The following is a 17,929-nucleotide window of genomic DNA, read 5'->3' on the forward strand; positions in this document are numbered from 1 at the left end:
TTGTAGATGAATTAATGAGAACGGACTTAGCATAGGTCCCCCTCAACAATTTATAGCCAGTAAATTAAAATCACCTGTTGGTCCAATGCATTAGCATCGCTGGCTCTTTGCTCAAACCCTTCAGGATTAGTTTAAGCTCAGAGGGATAAATAGACATAAATAAAAATGTATTTTTCCATCTCTCATTCCACAAAGTTGTAAAAATAGTTGAGAATTTTTTTCCTATTATATTTGGCTTTTACTGTTCTTGAGAAGCAGGGAAAAGGAAAACATAAGAGGATGTGACACTCCTACTACTTTTGCTCTGTAATATGTAGACATTTACAAAAAATGGGGTTTTCTATTATTAATCAGTAAACATTGACAATGGAAATATTTTATTAAGTAACCGTATATTTTTTACTCAGTGTTTAGGAGGTTGACTTTGGATGTCATCAGACTTCTACTCCAGGAGCCAGGTAGAAAAAAATTCTTAGGTTCTCCTCATTGATATACCAACAACTGAGCGAAGATTCTTTAGTGATCTCTGAAAATGGACTTGAGCATTTAATTCTCCCAGGCTGTCTTTGGAGCACTGGAGGTTACACTAAGGACTCTCCTTGCTGCCTGCAGTGGTCTAATTTATGAACAGAGACATACATTTCAGGGATGGAAGATATTTGAAATGTACCTGTTGCCAAGTGGAACCATTAGAAATACTTTGGAACTCTTGTTAAAAGTACAAATGTTGGCACTTCAGTTCACACCTAAATTGTCAGGATCTCCATGGTTGAGGCCAGAGAACAAATTTTTAATATGTTTTATAGGTAATTCTAATAAGCAGCCAAGTTTAGGAGTCAATTGCTAGTCCAGGCTATGATCCATTTATTCCGCAAATAGTGATTAAGTTTCTATGGCTAATGGTCAACCAGAGTATGGTTAGTCAAACAGTTTGCACATAACCTAGGGATCATTTGCCTGAGTCTCTAATCTACTCAAGAAACCTGGGTATTTAATATTTAAATAGAATACACTCAAACCCACAGCTTGCACATCTTTAGAAAATATTCCTCACAACATCTTTGAGGATTATGGAGGGAAATGTAGCTAGTTTGATTTGAGTTGTGCTGTGTATAAAAAATACACACCAGATCTAATTATTTTTTGAAACAAAAATGTTATATATATCATTAATAATATTTTATATCGATTATATGTCAAAGTGCATATTTTAGATTTATTGGGTTAAATATATAATTAAAATAATTTCACCTGTTTCTTTTTTAATGTGGCCACTAGAACATTTAAAAGTACACGTGTACCTTGCCTTATATTTCTGCTGGACAGAACTGCCCTGTATTTTAGAGGACTGAGCCACAGAAAATCAGATAGAGCATTCAATTTCGTTTGATCACTCTTTAAAATCTTCCTTCTTCCATCTCCAAAGTATGATTTGTTTTTACCATGTTTTTGGGAATCAACTGTTTGCCAGGGTACTTTATAAATGCTATTTCTAATTCTCATAACAAGCTTCACACAGGTATTGCACTGATTTTTCAGAGGAAAAAACTGCTGCTTCCAAAGAGTAACTGTACATCATAACAACTGCTCTTTATGGCATACTTACAATCTGAGAGGCATTATACGTATTATATCTAAAAATATGTATTATGCCAATTTTGCACACGAACAGAATGAGGTTTGAAGAGGGCAAGCTTTTCATCCAAGACCTGTGCTAGGTTCCAGCTGGGGCTGACTCCAGAGTCCTTGTTCGTTCCACCACCTCCACTAATAAGCAAGTCTATATTGTTTTTTGAGCATTATTATTTAATAAGCTGCAATACAAGGAGACACAGTGACTGGCATTTATTTTATCAAATATGTGTTATCTTTGGTTTGGCACTGTTGGAGGTGGAATTATACAGCCCCTCTTTCACTGCTTATCACATAGCATGTGCCGTTTGAGACCCCAAACAACTCTTTTGCCTTAGCATTCCCCTTGGCTGAAATACATTCAGACGGAAGGCTCATTCTGGCCTCGCCCCCATTCTTCACCGCAGGGCAGCTGTTGCAGGTGCTCAGCCGTCCTGGAACATGGTACTGCTGTGTGCTGGCAAGAGCAGCAGCCATGGGGGAAATGCACCTATTCGTAAACTAGCATGACTAACTAGCATCCTCTGGATGATGAGTAATCCAGGGCCAACCACTTGGACGACCGATCTACCCTGTGTGCCTCTGGGTAAAGGCGGTGCTACATACACCTGCACTTGTGCTTGCAGTGAGCGAAGACATCGGGAAAGTGGCCTTTCCTGCTAATCTGGATAGGCCAGTCAAGGAATCATAAAATCGATCAGTAGAAAAAATGCCTCTTTACTGTGGACCCAAGTGGATGCATCAAGACCTGTCATTCCATAATCATATACAGGATGCAAACAGAACGAGTAATAGCATATGCTACCTGAATACCTTCCATGAGCTAGCCTTTGTGCCAGATGCTTTACAGGTTTTATCTCTAATCCTCACTGTAACCTGGAAATCTAAGTACTACTATCTCTAGGTGAAGAGAGTAGGATTTTTAGACTGAAAACACCAGAGAGCCTCAGAATGGAGTTTCCAGCCTATTTTGGCCTTGTGGAACTGTTTTTGTTTTTTTATAGTGCAGTCAGTTTTACCAAAAAGGAAAATTTGGGAAAAGCAGCAATTTTAGTGGAAGTTTATTGTTTTTACCTTTGCTTCTGGAAGCATAATGCCATTGTTATAATTGTCTGAAAGTCAGAGAGCAAGCTGCCTGAGATGCTTTGTAGATATGAAACAAACTTCAAAGAAAATCTACTTTACTTCCCCTCCATATTAAAGTTTGATATTTATATTTCATGCATCTTAATGTCTCCAAAGTGAAAAAGTTAAATCCCAGTGCCGCATTCCCATCCAGTTTAATTTTTATATGCAACAATATACCCTACTTAAAGGGTATTGGCTTTCACTAAATTTTGATTTTTTTTCCTAAATGGGAGGAAACTGGCAAGTAGAAGAGAAACTTGGTGGACATTGCTTAGAATAAAATGTATATAAGGGGTTAAATAATAACATTCTTAAAATAGCATTGATAAGTAGCCACATGATAAATTGAAGACAGATTGTTATGTGTAAAATGGGAGGATATTCCACAGATAGCATCAAACTAAGCAACTTTAAAAGATATGAAACTCACAAATGTTGAAATACTACAGTTAAATTACATTTGGGAATTCAAAATAAATCCTTTGGCAGATATCTAAACCCCAAAAGTGGCAATTATAACATATGAAGAACAAATGTGGGCCTTGCTATGTTTTTAATACACCATAAATTAAATTATTTCTAATGTGAGTTGTTTAATACTATAAAATTTGCTTTTCCTAAGGGCTGGAAAATGTAGTTAGCATTGTACACATGTAAATATTATTTACTATAAAAGAGGAGACTTTAGAGCCAAGTTGCTGAGGTTTCTAGAGGGGTTATATTATATCAGCAGAAATAAAATCTCCATTTACCCGCCACTGCAGAGACCAGTGTCACAGAAAGAGAAGGGCTTGGGTAATGGGCCTGGTTTTGAAACTTTCCCCTTCTACTTTCCGGCTATATCAGCAGTGACACATCACTTAACCTCTCTGAACCTTAATTGTTTGAAATGAAAAATGGGTATTGTACAACGGCCTTGTTGTCGGGAGGATTAAGTTATAAAACTTAAATGACACTCCAGGCAAACAGTAGAAATCTGAAAATAAAAATATTAGTTTTTCTTTGCTTTTGATCAATTTACTTAGGAAAGTAAATTAATATGGAAGTTAAATCTTCTAAAGTGATCCTTGCATATTTCCCATTAGGAATAAATTCCTGGAATAGTGGAAGATATACAGCATGATTGGGATTATTCATTATTTAAAGACGTTCTAGAATGTTTCTCCTAAAAGTAATATTTAGGCGTGTTTGATGTTCTTGTCAACTGATTGTCACATCAGTTGTATAGTGATTTGTATCCGCTTTTTATTTTTAACTCATGTTCTTTAATCAATCATGTATTTATAGCTTGTTCCATACCTAAATTATAAGCTACCTGAGGTCAGGGTTTTCTTCTACTATTCTCTTGTAATGAGTGCCTGGTTTACGAGCAAACTCATTCATTGTTTCTGCTGGGAATATAAAGGTAAAAATATGTGTCTTGGACACAGGTTTTAGACTATTTTCTAAAGAAAATCTTGAAACCTTTAGTCCTCTTTAATAACGCTCCACTGCTCGTGAAACTGAGTACAAACCCAACTGAAGACCATCTGGGATATGGATCCATAGTGGTCGTTCACACATTCTTGTTCTACAGTTCTGATAAACCTATCCTACAGAGAAGACTGCATACTGCTCAAATACTATGCTCCACTACTACATGTCATTGAGTCTTTACTCAGACTGTTCCTTTTCAAGAAGTAGCCTATCCTATTGCTACCTGTTGAAACCCTACATCATTCCTCCAAGCATATCCCAAATTTGGATATTATCTTCTCTATTTCTCTCTCTTCTCTGAAACCTTTTCCCACATTGGTTTTATCTCTCCTACAGAACTTGTAGATCACAGAGACCTATAACAGACCTTAGAGATAACTATTACACAACTATTATTATGGGTCATAATAGTCTATTAACCATACAAAAGGTGGCATTCTATTTTGCCTCTTGTCTCTCAAACTAGGGATAGTTCTGTTGGAACAGGATTCCTGCAACGTTGTCTAAGAACCCTTCCTTACTCCTTCAAACCTGGGTATGTGCATCCTTAGCTGTCTGCAGATACCTTTGTCATATTGCTTATCAGATGGCATTGAACCTCCTTGTTGGTTTTCCAGTGCATCTACTAGCCAAGGGGTTCCTGGATGTCTTTTATTGCTACACACACATAGCCTCACAAAGTGCCTGACAAGTAGAAGACAATAAATGTCTTTGGAATGAATGAGTATATCGTCTGATTGTTGAATAACCCTCAGAATCAATTTCTTGTGAATATGCCTCATTTGAATACAATTAAAATGTAAAATGTCTCATAATCTGTGTGCTTCTTAGAACTGGAAAATATTCTCTCATTGTTATCTGTTTTGTTTCTCTTAAAAATGTAAAGACAATTTAGCTAATTACCTCATAAACCTCCCTTTTTCCCTTAGCAATTTTTGCCCTCACGACTATCAATGCATGCCAAAAAAAAAACCCCCAAAACCAAAAAGTATATTTGGGTGAATGGCTGGGATGAAGCTTACCTTTAGAAGAGCATCATCAGAATCAGTACAACCAGTCAAGCATTGTTGCTACACATGCCTAGAAAAGTAAAATAAGAAGAACATTTTCTTTGGGTGTTTGGACTTTTCTTGCTTTTTGTTTGTTTGTTTGTCTACAGAAACACAAAAAGTGTTAATGTATATGCTTTCAATTTTCTAACAAAGGAGAGATTCTATTTTGTTGTAAGGAAATTGCAAGGCTTTTGTTTTGCTTTAAGAGGTAATTAGTAAGTAGAATTTGAAAGACTTGATGGTTGCCTGGATATTAGGAGATAATGCAGCACACAGAAGGATCTAGAGTGAATCTCAGTAATTGTCAGTTGGCAGATTTATAGATTTTTATTTAATTATGTTTTCAGCTTCAGGTCAGATCTGATATTCAAATTTGGATATTTTACCTGTTTAAGAAGGACTTCATTTTGAAGTTGTGTGCAATATTTTATTAATGTGAATTATATTCTTTTGGTGGTAATGATTACAACAAATTTAATGTTATACAATAGGTGTATTTCTGTGTTAAAATATTTTTACAAATAAAATCATTTTAATGTAACTGAGAACATTTTTTAATTCTGGGAAAGAAAACTTGTAGGATATTTTGTAATATTAGTAATGAACACTTTTATTTATCTGTGAAGCAAATTTACGTTTTCATCGATTATAATTTATTCCAGAAGAAGACTCTATATCTGGCAAAATTAGATTCTATTTGAAATTATTTTATTTTGCTGATATTATTAATTATGAAAAAACCATTTTGTATACAATCAACACTATTTTTAAAAGCTGAATTTTCAATATTTTGGTTAATTTTTGATCCATTCATTCTGTCTTCTGGTCAGTTCTCTGCCTGCTACTATCTACTATTGCAATTTCTTGGTGTCTCTTCCCAATATGCACTCTTTTCAGAATTGTGGCCTAAGATGCAAAGGTATAAATTGTGAATTTCATCATAGAGCTTCCATCAAAGGTTTTTTGAATATAGCGATTGTCATTGTCTCACATAGTTGACATGGAAACTAGAAATTAAGGAAAAAAGACATAGTCCCTGCTTCTTGAGGGAATAACTTGAAAAAAATGTCAGGTGGTAAAAATAAGTGCTGCAGTGAACTGGAAAGCAGGATAAAAGTTATGGAGCTTGCTGGTGAGGTTGAGGATTGATATTTGTATAGGGAGGTCAAAAAAGCCTCACTGATAAGGTGATATTTGAGCAGAAACCTTAAAGAAATGAAGGAGCAAACCATGTAGGCATCTGGGGAAAAGAGTTCCATACTGAGGGATTAATAAGAGCAAATGCCTTCATGCAGAAGCATACTTGGAATGTTCTTGTTCACAGATTTGGGTGTACAGCTGGAGTGCACTGAGTGGGAGAATGCGAGATGAGGTTAGCAAAGGTGAGCCACGTGGCCAGAACATGTAGGGTTTGATTGACTTATGTAATGACTGACTTTTTGTCATGGTCCCTGAGTATGAGCAGAGACGTGCCATGATCTTACTCACGTTTTAAATGGGTTGTGCTGCCTGCTTCTTTCAGAATGGATTGCTGGGGAGCAAGGATGGCCGTAGGGAAAGAAACTAAGCTATTTCAACAATACTGCTGAGTGAGAGATGACAGTGGTTCAGATCAAGGTGGGGGAAGCAGAAGTTGTAAGAAATACTCTACATACATTTTGAAGGTACGATCATACACTGATAAACAGAAGATGAGAAAACTCAGACTCCTCTTTGGCCTAAGAAATTGGAAGAATGGGCTTGCCATTTACTGAGAAGATTAGGGAAGAGGAAAGACTTGTTTGCCTGTTTGTTTGTGGGGATGATAAGAATCAGGCACTCATTTTTGGACATGTTAAGCTTGAGATTCCAATTAGATTTCCAGTTGGAAATGTCAAACAAGCAATTAAATATATGGATTTGGAGTCTAGAGGGGAGATCTGAGCTGGAAGTATACATTTGAGAGATACCATCATGTAGATGGACTTAAAGGCACAAAACTAGAGCAGATTATTGAGGAGTGACCAGTTGATTGAAGAGAGATAAAAGAATGAAAATTTCAACATGGCTTTCTTTAATGGTTAGAGGGAAGGCAAAGAGGAACAGTCAGGGGGGGATAAGATTCTGGAAGTCAAGTGAAGAAAGTGTTTCAAGAAGGCAGTGGTAATCACATGTGTCAAGTATTGTTGAGTAGGATGAGAACTGAGTATTGATCATTGGGGATTAGTAGGATTAATTTTTGACTTTGACAAGAACTACTCTTGTAGAGTGGTAAGAATGATTGGAGTGAATTTCAAAGTGAATGGAAGGAATGGTATTAGAGATGGGGAGTATAAGAACTCTTTTGAGCAAACTTCTATAGAGTGAAGCAGAAAAATGAGACAGCAAATGGATATTTTTAGTGGGAGTGATTATTGTATGTTTGATTAATGATGCAAATGATCCCACAGAGAGAGGAACATCAATGAATCAGGAGTACAAAGAGAATTGTTGGAGTAATGTACTTGAGTAGGCAAGAAGTGATGATTGCACCATGAAAGAGGAACCTGAGGGTTTGCCTTAGACAGAGTGTTGGGAAATCATCCACAATAACAGGAGAGAAGACTGTGTGGGTACAGAGGCTGGTCCATTGGCAGATATGACAGTGGGCAGTTATTAGATTGGAAACCAGGTTATCAGCACCAAATAAGACCTGAGAGGGAAGTGCTGGAGATTAAGGTGGGGAGGGGAACCTCTGTCATCTAGGAGGGAGTGAGGTAGAATGGGCTAAGGAAATGATTTAGGATTTCTAGGCAGCACTGAGGGCCTGCTAATTCATATCAATAATAGCTACCTGTTTACCAAAATCTATGTTCTCTCCTTCCAGGTCACACAAATGACATTTCCCAAGCTCCCTTAAAATTAAGTGTGGTTTGATGGCTAGAATGTGAGTGGAAGGGATGTGTTCTACTTCCAGGCCCAACTTCAACAGGCCTCCCATGAGCACTACATTCTATTTTCCCCTCTGGTTAGCAGAATGGAGATAAACCCCAGGATGACCTTAGAAGGCTACAGATTAAAGAGAGGAAAACCTTTCTTTGTCAGCCTGGAACCTAAAAGGGGGGTAGGCTTGAACCACTGACCTGTTCACTTAACCAGTATTATTACATGAGGAAAAAAACCAACTTTTGCTGTGCTTGTGACATTATATATTTTGGGGGTGAGTGGCAGCTGGGCGTAGGGAGGTTCATGTCCTAGAGCAGCTAGATAAGGAAAAGCTAATTGATCTTTATTACAGTTGATTCTTTCACTGTGCTTCCATGTTTTATTCACTGGTTTTTAATTTCTTCTTTTCTTTAGATTCCTTACTGACAAATTAATTTTTAAAACTATCTCAAACATTTATTGAAAGATGGTGGTGCAGTTGGTTAAGCGTCCAACTCTTGATTTCAGCTCAGGTCATGATCTCATGGTTTGTGGGTTCAAGCCCCATGATGGGTTCCACCATGTCAGTGCAGAGCCTACTTGGTATTCTCTCTCTCTCCCTCTCTCTCTGCCCCTCCCCCTTCAAAATAAATAAATGAGCTTTAAAAAATTATTGAAATAAAAAATAATTGAAAGTGTTGTAAAAGTATTTGTAAATAAAAACACCTAGGGTGACATCTGACTTTGGTTCAGGTCATGATATCACAGTCCATGAGTTCCAGACCAGCATCGGGCTCTGTGCTGATGGCTCAGAGCCTGGGTCCTGTGTCTTTCTGTGTCTTTCTCCCCTCTCTGCCCCTTCCCTGCTCACGCTCTGCCTCTCTCTGTCTCAAGAAATAAAAATAAAAACACCTAATGCAAAGAATATATTACATTACATTTTATTATTTTATATGTATTTATATCTTACATATTTATTTGTTTATATTCATGTATTAGTTTCCTAGGGCTTCCATAATTAAGAACTGCAAACTGGGTGATTTAAGTAGCAGTTTTATCATCTTATAGTTTTAGAGGCTAGAAGTCTGAGATGAAGCTTTCAGCATGGTTGCTTCCTTCTGAGGGCCATGGAGAGAATGTGTTTCATTTCTCTCTGCTTTCAGGGCTTTCCTGACAATCTTTGGCATTCCTTGGCTTACAGGTCCATCACCCCAGTCTTTGTCTTCATCTTCACATGGTGTTCTCCTTGTGTGAATTTCTCTATGTTCAAATTCCTCCATTTTATAAAGACACCAGTCATCCTGGATTAGGACCTGTGCTAACTTGATTTCATCCTAACTTGATTACCTCCATAAAGACTCTGTCTTCAGACTCTAAGTTAACTAAGGGTTAGTATTCCAATGTATGTTCTTTGGGGAGATACAATTCAACCCATAACAATATTATGCTACAAGATCTGACAGCAGAAGGGAGGGAGCATGAATCTCATGGAATCAGTTTGGAATCCCAGCCCTGTCACTCACTTTCTTTGTTACTGAATCCTAGGTGTTTTGACTCTCTGAGCCACAGTTTCTTCTTTTGTAAAATCATGGTAGGGACACCAATCATATTAGATTTTTATAAGGATTTTTATGAAATGTTGGGCAATTATTAAGCACTTGATAGCTATTACTCAGATAATTGTTACTCAAAATAATTATGATACATCTCACAACAAATAATTGTTATGATCCAAGTGTACATTACAATACTCTTGCTATGGAAATATTATAGGGTTAAGGAATGATCCTGCTATCTCATAAAAAAAAATCCAAGTAACCTAAGCTGTCTTAATTTAATTACTATTAATGTCATCGTTTCAATGTAATCTTGACTGTGGGAGTCACAATCTCAATGCATCCTTTATTAATTGACACCTGTACTTGAATGCTTGTCCTTAACTGAGTTTTATTCGATACGAAATAATATATCATGGGATTAGCTACTTACTTCAAAGTCATGGTCTTTCGTGATTCGTGTGTTGAAATGAATCAATTGTTTGCAGTTAAAAAGCTGATGAACTACTCACAGGACTGAAAAGCTCCCCAAAAGTTTAGAATTCTGAAAGTGCCTATGCACACAACCAGTTCCCTTTCAGGTGTCACAGTGTCCTTGAAATGGAGCGCTACCAGATTTCACAGTATAAATGCATGATTCTTTGATACCCTACCATTCTCTATTCAATCTCTGCCCAGAACAGTAGCTCCAAAAGCACGTTCATTCTTCTCTTTTTGACTTCTTTATTTTATTTTTTTAAATAACTTGTAAGGTTTATTAGTTTTCCCACCAGGATGAACTGAGCAGGAGACAGCTGCTGGACTAATAGGAGGAACAGCTGGCTGTATTATTTCTTCAGTTACTGCGTGTACCTGTATCTATTCACCTACAACCCAACAAATTTGATCCTTAGACACAAATGCTAAATCAGAAACTGAATCAGTGGAAAAGCAAAAGAAGTGAAAGGAAGAATGAAGTCTCTCCACTTGGAAATGGATGTGGGTAAGAGGAAATGGTGAAGTTCAGAAAGCAATTGTAATATCAAATGAATCAGGATATGATTATCAAGAGAAGCAAAGAGAAAAATACCAGTTGAAGGCAAACAGGAATGTTTTCGGACATCTTACAGTGCCTTTTGTCCAAGTGGATTAACGCATTGGCATACGATAGCCCCTGGCAGCATTCTTTCCACCTACATTCTTCACCTGTCACTGTACAATTTGTTTCACACCTACCTTTTGGAACTTAAAGTGGATTCTGGGGCTTCCAGTAAGGGACAAAAGAGGAAAGAAAAAAACCCAAAACAGTTGACATGAAAGTCATCACAAATCACTCACAGCTGTAACTGTACTGCCTATGTCCCATTTTCTATTTACCAACCTGAGTGCTAAGTAGGTCCATGTCTACTCTACAGATTTTCTTTATATGGACAATAAAACGCGTGTTGAGCTATTAGCACCTGCTACAACTAGGGTTTCATTAAGGAAAAACAGATACAGTACCTGGAAACGTCAGTCATAAAACTCCATTCAGAGTACAAACAGTGCTTAAAAACAGCGGAAGGACAGCAAAAAGAGAAGATGCGGTATGGCCATTAGGCTGGAGTTGGAGGGGGAGAAGCAGAAAGGAACTGAAGCAGAAAATTAAATGGTCTGATGCTGACTTTGAATAATAGCTCTTGGGTGACCCTGAATCTTACAACTGGAAGTGTGCACATATTAAAATTCTCCAGTTGTGATCAGTTTTCAGTGTGCAAGATATTGCCCCCTCTAAATGTGCTGTTAGGCGAGTGGCAAGAAGCCAGTCATTTAAAAAACTCTTGGAGGCTCTGCATCCATTTTATATCCTTGTGAAAGCTGTTGATTGCCTCTCCTTTCATTAACTCCTCCAGAAACGTTGGCCCTCATGTGGGTCCTTCACTCATCAGAATCTAATTATTGCCATCCATTTTGGTTCTGCTGCCCAGCCCTAGCGCTCCGAGATCACCACGAGGGATATCGGGTCTGTGGAGGTATTTGTTAGCACTGCCAGATACATCTCCACAGAGATGTTATTTCCCCCCTCCATTTTTATTAACTCTTCTTTTGTTTCAAAACTGCCCACCCTTTTCCATCCTCAGTTCTTTTCACCAATGATTTGCCACAAAGTGAACCCCATCTTAAGTGTTGAGCAGTAGTATTTAGGCTTTGATGTGTTATAATTACTCACAATTAGTTAATCCCACAGTGTCTCTTTCTAATATTTTAGCTCTAGGCATTATTCAGTTATTATTTTTCTATTTAGAGGGAAAATTTTTCCTGTAATAATTTCTCTTTAAGATAATTTTTATTTCATTTTTTTAAATGTTTATTTTTGAGAGAGAGAGAGAGAGACACTTCCCTTGAGTGGAAGAGGGGCAGAGAGAGAGGGCGACACAGAATCAGGGGCAGGCTCCAGGCTCTGAGCTGTCAGCACAGAGCCTAATGTGGGACTCGAACTCACGAACAGTGAGATCATGACCTGAGCCGAAGTCGAACGCTCAACTGACTGAGCCACCCAGGAGCCCCTTTAAGATAATTTTTTTAAAAATAATATTCCTAAGGAGAGAATTATGGGGGAGGAAGACCGAAGGTGCATTTTCACTTTTAAGTTTTTGGGGCAATACAGTCCAGCATTGTACTCTTAACCACCAGTCCAAGTTATCTCTTTTGTTTTTTCAGTTATTTCTGATGAACTAAAGATGCTCCATGCAAAACAACCAGCTTTAAAAATTGCTGTATCTTAGTAACTTCCAAATATCTATCTCTTCCTATTTGATTATTCAGAATGCAATGAAAGTGATATTTTCATTATATTGATTATGATCTAAATAAGAAAAGGCTAAACAAATTATTAAATTATAATCTCCAAAAGAAAAAAACATATGTTTTTAACTCCCAAGAAGCCCTAATAATGTCTTTTCACTTCTATCTTCTTCCCTACATGAGGTCTAGAACTGCCACATGTATGCCATTCTCTCCTTCACAGACGAACTTCTGGGTCATGGAAAGAGTGAACAAGTCTCACAGCCCCTTTACAGTGTCTGGTTCTTTTGTCCCTGAGTGGGTTTACTTAATACTCACTGTATTAGTTTTCTATTGCTGCTGTAACAAATTACCACAAACTTATAGATTCTTAACACATACTATCTTACAGATCTAGAGTGTAAAAGTCCAGTGAGGATTTTTTTCTCCCTGAGCTAGAACCCAAGTGTCAAAAGGGCTGCATTCATTTTTGGAGTCTCTAGGGGAGAATCTGTTTCCTTGCCTTGTTTTAACTTCTAGAGACTGTTCACCTTCTTTGATTCATAAACCCCTTTCACTTTCAAAGCCAGCAATAGCCAGTCAAGTCTTTATCTTACTCTGACATTTCTGCCTCTGTTTTACCCATTTAAGGCCACTTGTGATTGTGCACACTCACATAATTCAGTATAATCTAAATATGGCTAGCTGATTAGCAAACGTAATTCCATCCATAACCTTAACTTTTCCTCGCCAAAAACATATTTACAGGTTCTGAGAATTATGTTGTGGATGTTTGGGAAGGCCATTGTTCAGTCTACCACACCCACCCTCTTAGAAGCCTAAAGGAAAAGAGAGATGAGATTACTATGGAAATTTCCAGTTACATGAACCTGAGAACCATATTATTTGAAGTTAACTGTTATTCAAAATCTATGTTCAGTGCAATATAAATTTATAAGTAACTTCTGCTTTAGTTTCCTGTCTTTAATGATGTGTCATAATTTTGGACCAGAGACTCGATGTGATATAAGGGAAAGAATATGACCTTTGGGATCAAAAAGGCCAGTATTCAAATCCCAATGTCATGACTCAGTGAGCCTCTGTTTCCTTATTTTTACAATGGGGATAAAGATGTCTGTCTTGAGTGCAATGAGGAAGACACAACTGATGCACACAAAAATATGCAAAGTGTAATATTTGTATGAATAGTGATAGATGGAGTAACCCCTATGAGAAGTACCAGACACATGGTAGCTGTTTGGCAAAGGTCATCACTCTCCTTAGTGCTCATTGTATAATGAGTGACACCGAAGCATCGCTACATTCTGGAGGCGAAATCTGATTGGGAAATCTCAGGATTCACACAACACAAATTTTGGATCTGAGTTCCTGCAAAAGCCTGAGGCCAATACTAGTCTTTGGTCTCAGTTGGTCTTGGTGAGATTGTCATGGAGCTCAGATTTGGCAAGTATAGTAAAGTTGTTATTTGTCCCAAATTGCATGACAGCTGGTTCAATCCCTGACAGCGATTTCAGTCAGGGAGCATTCAGCCCTTTGAAATTGATAATTTGCTGCTCCTACTTATATCTTTTTCTCTTATCCTCCTTTATATTCCACTGTTAAATATAGAATGGGGAGAAATTATTTTGGCTTGGATACATGAAATAAAGGAACATATAATGTTGTATTTTTCAAATTAATATAGATTATATCATAAAGCATGGAATACATAATCCTATATGTTATATAACCCATATTTTAGATACATAAACAGTATAATAGACCTAGGATAATAATAATAAGCTATCACATCCTTCTAAAAATAATTATATACGGTGGTCAGCAAAATAATGATCCCCAGAAGATGTTCACATCCTAGTCTCTGGGACTTGTGAATATTACTGTATATGGCAAAAGAGAGCTAGGTTGCTGATTCAATTAAGATGCCAGTCAGCTGACCTTTAGATGGGGAGATTATTATTTAGATGGGTTAGCTGGGTGGGCCCAATCTGGTCCCATGACCTCTTAAAAGTGGAAAAGAGAGAAAAATAAAATAAAAAGAGGTCATTCTTCAGGACTTAAATTGGTATCTGTTATTTTGTAAATTTCTTAACCATTCAGAAATAAATGTTGTAATATCCTTAGAAATGAAAACGGTACATACACTCCATAAGCTTCTTGAAAACACTTGTAGTTTATTGTTTATTGTTTAAACTGTGGATATCTGGTACACATAAATTAACTCTCTATTTACCTGTGCTTGAAGGAGAAGATGAGGAGTGACTATTGTTAGTGTGAGGTTTTCCCCAAACTCCATCACTTCCTCTTTTTCCCCTCTGGGGCTCCCTTGCTGATAAAGTGGTATATACAGGGACTAAGCCAACCGGGGAAACAACGATAGGCTCATTTTTTTAATAACCAGGAGAGTATCTGCTATTTTCAGGTCAAGACTATGGGAAAAACAGGAAAAACAGGGCACTTGGGTGGCTCAGTTGGTTGAGCATCTGACTCTTGATTTGGGCTCAGGTTATGATCTCAGGGTGGTGAGGTCGAGCCCCACGTTGAGCTCCAAGCAGAGTGTGGAGCCTGCTTAAGATTCTCTCTCTTTCTCTCCCTCTGCCCTTCTCCCTGCTCACATGCTCTCTCTATATAAAATAAAATAAAATAAAATAAAATAAAATTAAATTAAATTAAAATAAAATAGTAAAGTAAAACAAAATAAAATAAAAGTGGAAAAAAGAGAACCAGAGAAATGATCATGTGAAAGGGACTGGCCCTCTGTTGCTAACTTTCAAAATGATCTTCTGTGAGTCCAAGAATATGGAGGGATTCTAGAAACTGGAAAAGGCAATAAAATATATTCTTCCCTAGAGCTTCCCAAAAGGAACACAACACTGCCAGCACCTTGATCTTAGCCCAATGAGATCAGTCTTGCACTTCTAACCTACAGAACTGTAGAACAAAACATTTTCATTGTTTTAAACCACTATATTTGTGCTTGTTTGTTATTGGAACTATGGAAAACCAATACATATGCCATGTATCTAAATTGCTATAGTAATTTATTGGGTAAGTAAACTACTTACAACACGATAATAACTTTAAAAATATGTACCAAGTGAATATCTTGGTAAACACTGTGCCTATCATTTTATTTAATAAATTTCTTCCAAAATTCCACGCTTCATAGATAAGGTTTTCATTAAATCAAACATAACAGATTGAGATACTGTAGAAAATTTTAAAGGAGATTTCAAAGCAAATCCAAAAATTCAGGGCATCGCCATTACATTACTGTATGCAAAGAATTTTATTTCCAATGCTATGACAACTGAAAAATGACAACTGCATTTGACGAGGACAAATGATGTCCATGTTTTTTAGATGTGGGGATAACAGTATCAATTTACTTTTAAAAGCCATTTTCTGTTTGTATCTACCACACCTATAGTCTAAGATATTAAATTTTTTAAGTTTTAAAACTCTACAAGATTTCATGAAAGCCCAGAATACTGTCTCATATGTACTCCTATCATTATGAGGGAGGCAGATAGTGTTTTCTGACAATTACATCATTTCACTAATCATTCTGACAACTCTCCAAGTCGATGGCAAGTATTTTAGAAAAGTCAATGTACCCCTCTCCCATTGAAAGGGCAGCAGAGCAGGATCAGGACTGTGTATATTGTTCCAGATCATTGTAGAAGGCTGGATAGGATGGAAGGCGAGCCTGTGTCTGCAAGCTCTCAGGCTCACATTTTCTGCTTTGTTTAACTGCAGTGTTTCTTCTGTGAAATGCATTCTTTCTCCAAGCTCTCATGTAACAGTCTGACTGTTGTCCCTTCCCTTTTACTTTCCACTTCAAAAAAGACAAATAAGGACATGAAGGAAACGTAAGTGAGAAATACTTCAAAGTCAGTTTTCTGCTTGTCATGGCCTACACTCATCTCTCCACTCCTGAGACAGACTTGCTGGAAGACTGAGGTTTGACTTAACACTTAAGAATGTTCCAGAAGTGTGCTTTGTAGCAATGCCCCTGAAGAAAATGAATGCTTACTTTGTGAGCTGCTGTGAAGCAAGGCAATACACACAGAGACACATCGTTCATCTTCTTCTGGCTCCAGGGGCCTCTCCCACCAGCCTGTTTGACATATAAAATTTCCACGTCACTTGGTGGTAAAGCCGCCTGCTGCTGTCTCTGTATAGGGAAAAGTGCTAGAGATCTGTAAAGGTATAGAAGTTGTTACTTTTGTAAACGAGAAGTACCAATTACGGAGTAGGAAGGGAAATAGGAAGAGGAGAGAAAGTAAAGTTGGAATGAATGCAAGATGGGAAAAGAACTGAAAGCTTACCACAAGAGGAATCATCATGTAACCTTATAGATTTTAGGGACCACACTTTAACATGTTTAAGGACTGAGCTACCTTATAACAATCATAACAAACAACAAATTTTTAAGTAAGATTTTTAATGTTAACATGTTTAAGGACTAAGTTACCTCCTAACAACCATAGCAAACAACGAATTTTTGTTTCTACAAAAAGGCTATGCTACAAGTTGTCCTTGTACACAGGCAGGAAATACAAATGCCTGCCTGACTGGAGTGCTTTTCTTTATATACATACATGTATAAACATTTGTATTTGGCACAATTACTTTTTATTGTTATGATCGTTTAACACAGGTTCTCATGGAAGGTACTTACTGCTACATAATTTAAAATTCCTCTTCCATGGGATCTTGAAATCTTCAAAGATAAATCTTGATGTTTTTCATCTGTAAAGATGGTGGTTTTATAATTGGTGGGGTTCCTGCAAGAATTAAATGAGATGACACATAGAAAAATGCCTAGCATAATCCCAGGATTTAGATGCTCTCTACATGTGAGTTTTATACGCTTTTACCTTTCTGCTTTGCTGATATTCTCCTTCTCTATTAGAATTATCTTATTCTTCCCTTTGTTGTCTCTTCTTAGTTCTCTACACTTCACCCCCTACCCACAGCATTTTAACTTATAGCTTAATATCTGAAGGTCCTGATAAGCTTAAACCGGCAGGCTTCTGTTTGACACTATAGAGAACTTTGGATCTCTGGATCTTTCACTTGGAAACAGTTCACGTGATGGACATCATTGTAGTTCTAAATGTGGGTTACTATAGAATCACTCTAGTCTTTACTTATCTGTCTTTATCTGTGCATAATTGCCTGAAGTAGGGAAGCAGCAATAAACAGCCAGAAAGTTCTACCACTGTGTTTCTGAAAGGACTTGATGATAGTGAACTACTGGGTATGATAGTAAACCAACATTTTGTATTTAAGTATCAATGATAGCACATGGTATAACTCAGAGGAGGGTTATATGGAGACCCATTCAGTTATCAAATTAAATCATGATTATTTATTGACTGCTAATGTGTGCTAAAACTCAGAGATAAGATGATGAGTAAAATGGACACAATC

The sequence above is a fragment of the Neofelis nebulosa genome, chromosome 6 (assembly GCF_028018385.1).
Source record: "Neofelis nebulosa isolate mNeoNeb1 chromosome 6, mNeoNeb1.pri, whole genome shotgun sequence".
NCBI lineage: Eukaryota > Metazoa > Chordata > Mammalia > Carnivora > Felidae > Neofelis > Neofelis nebulosa.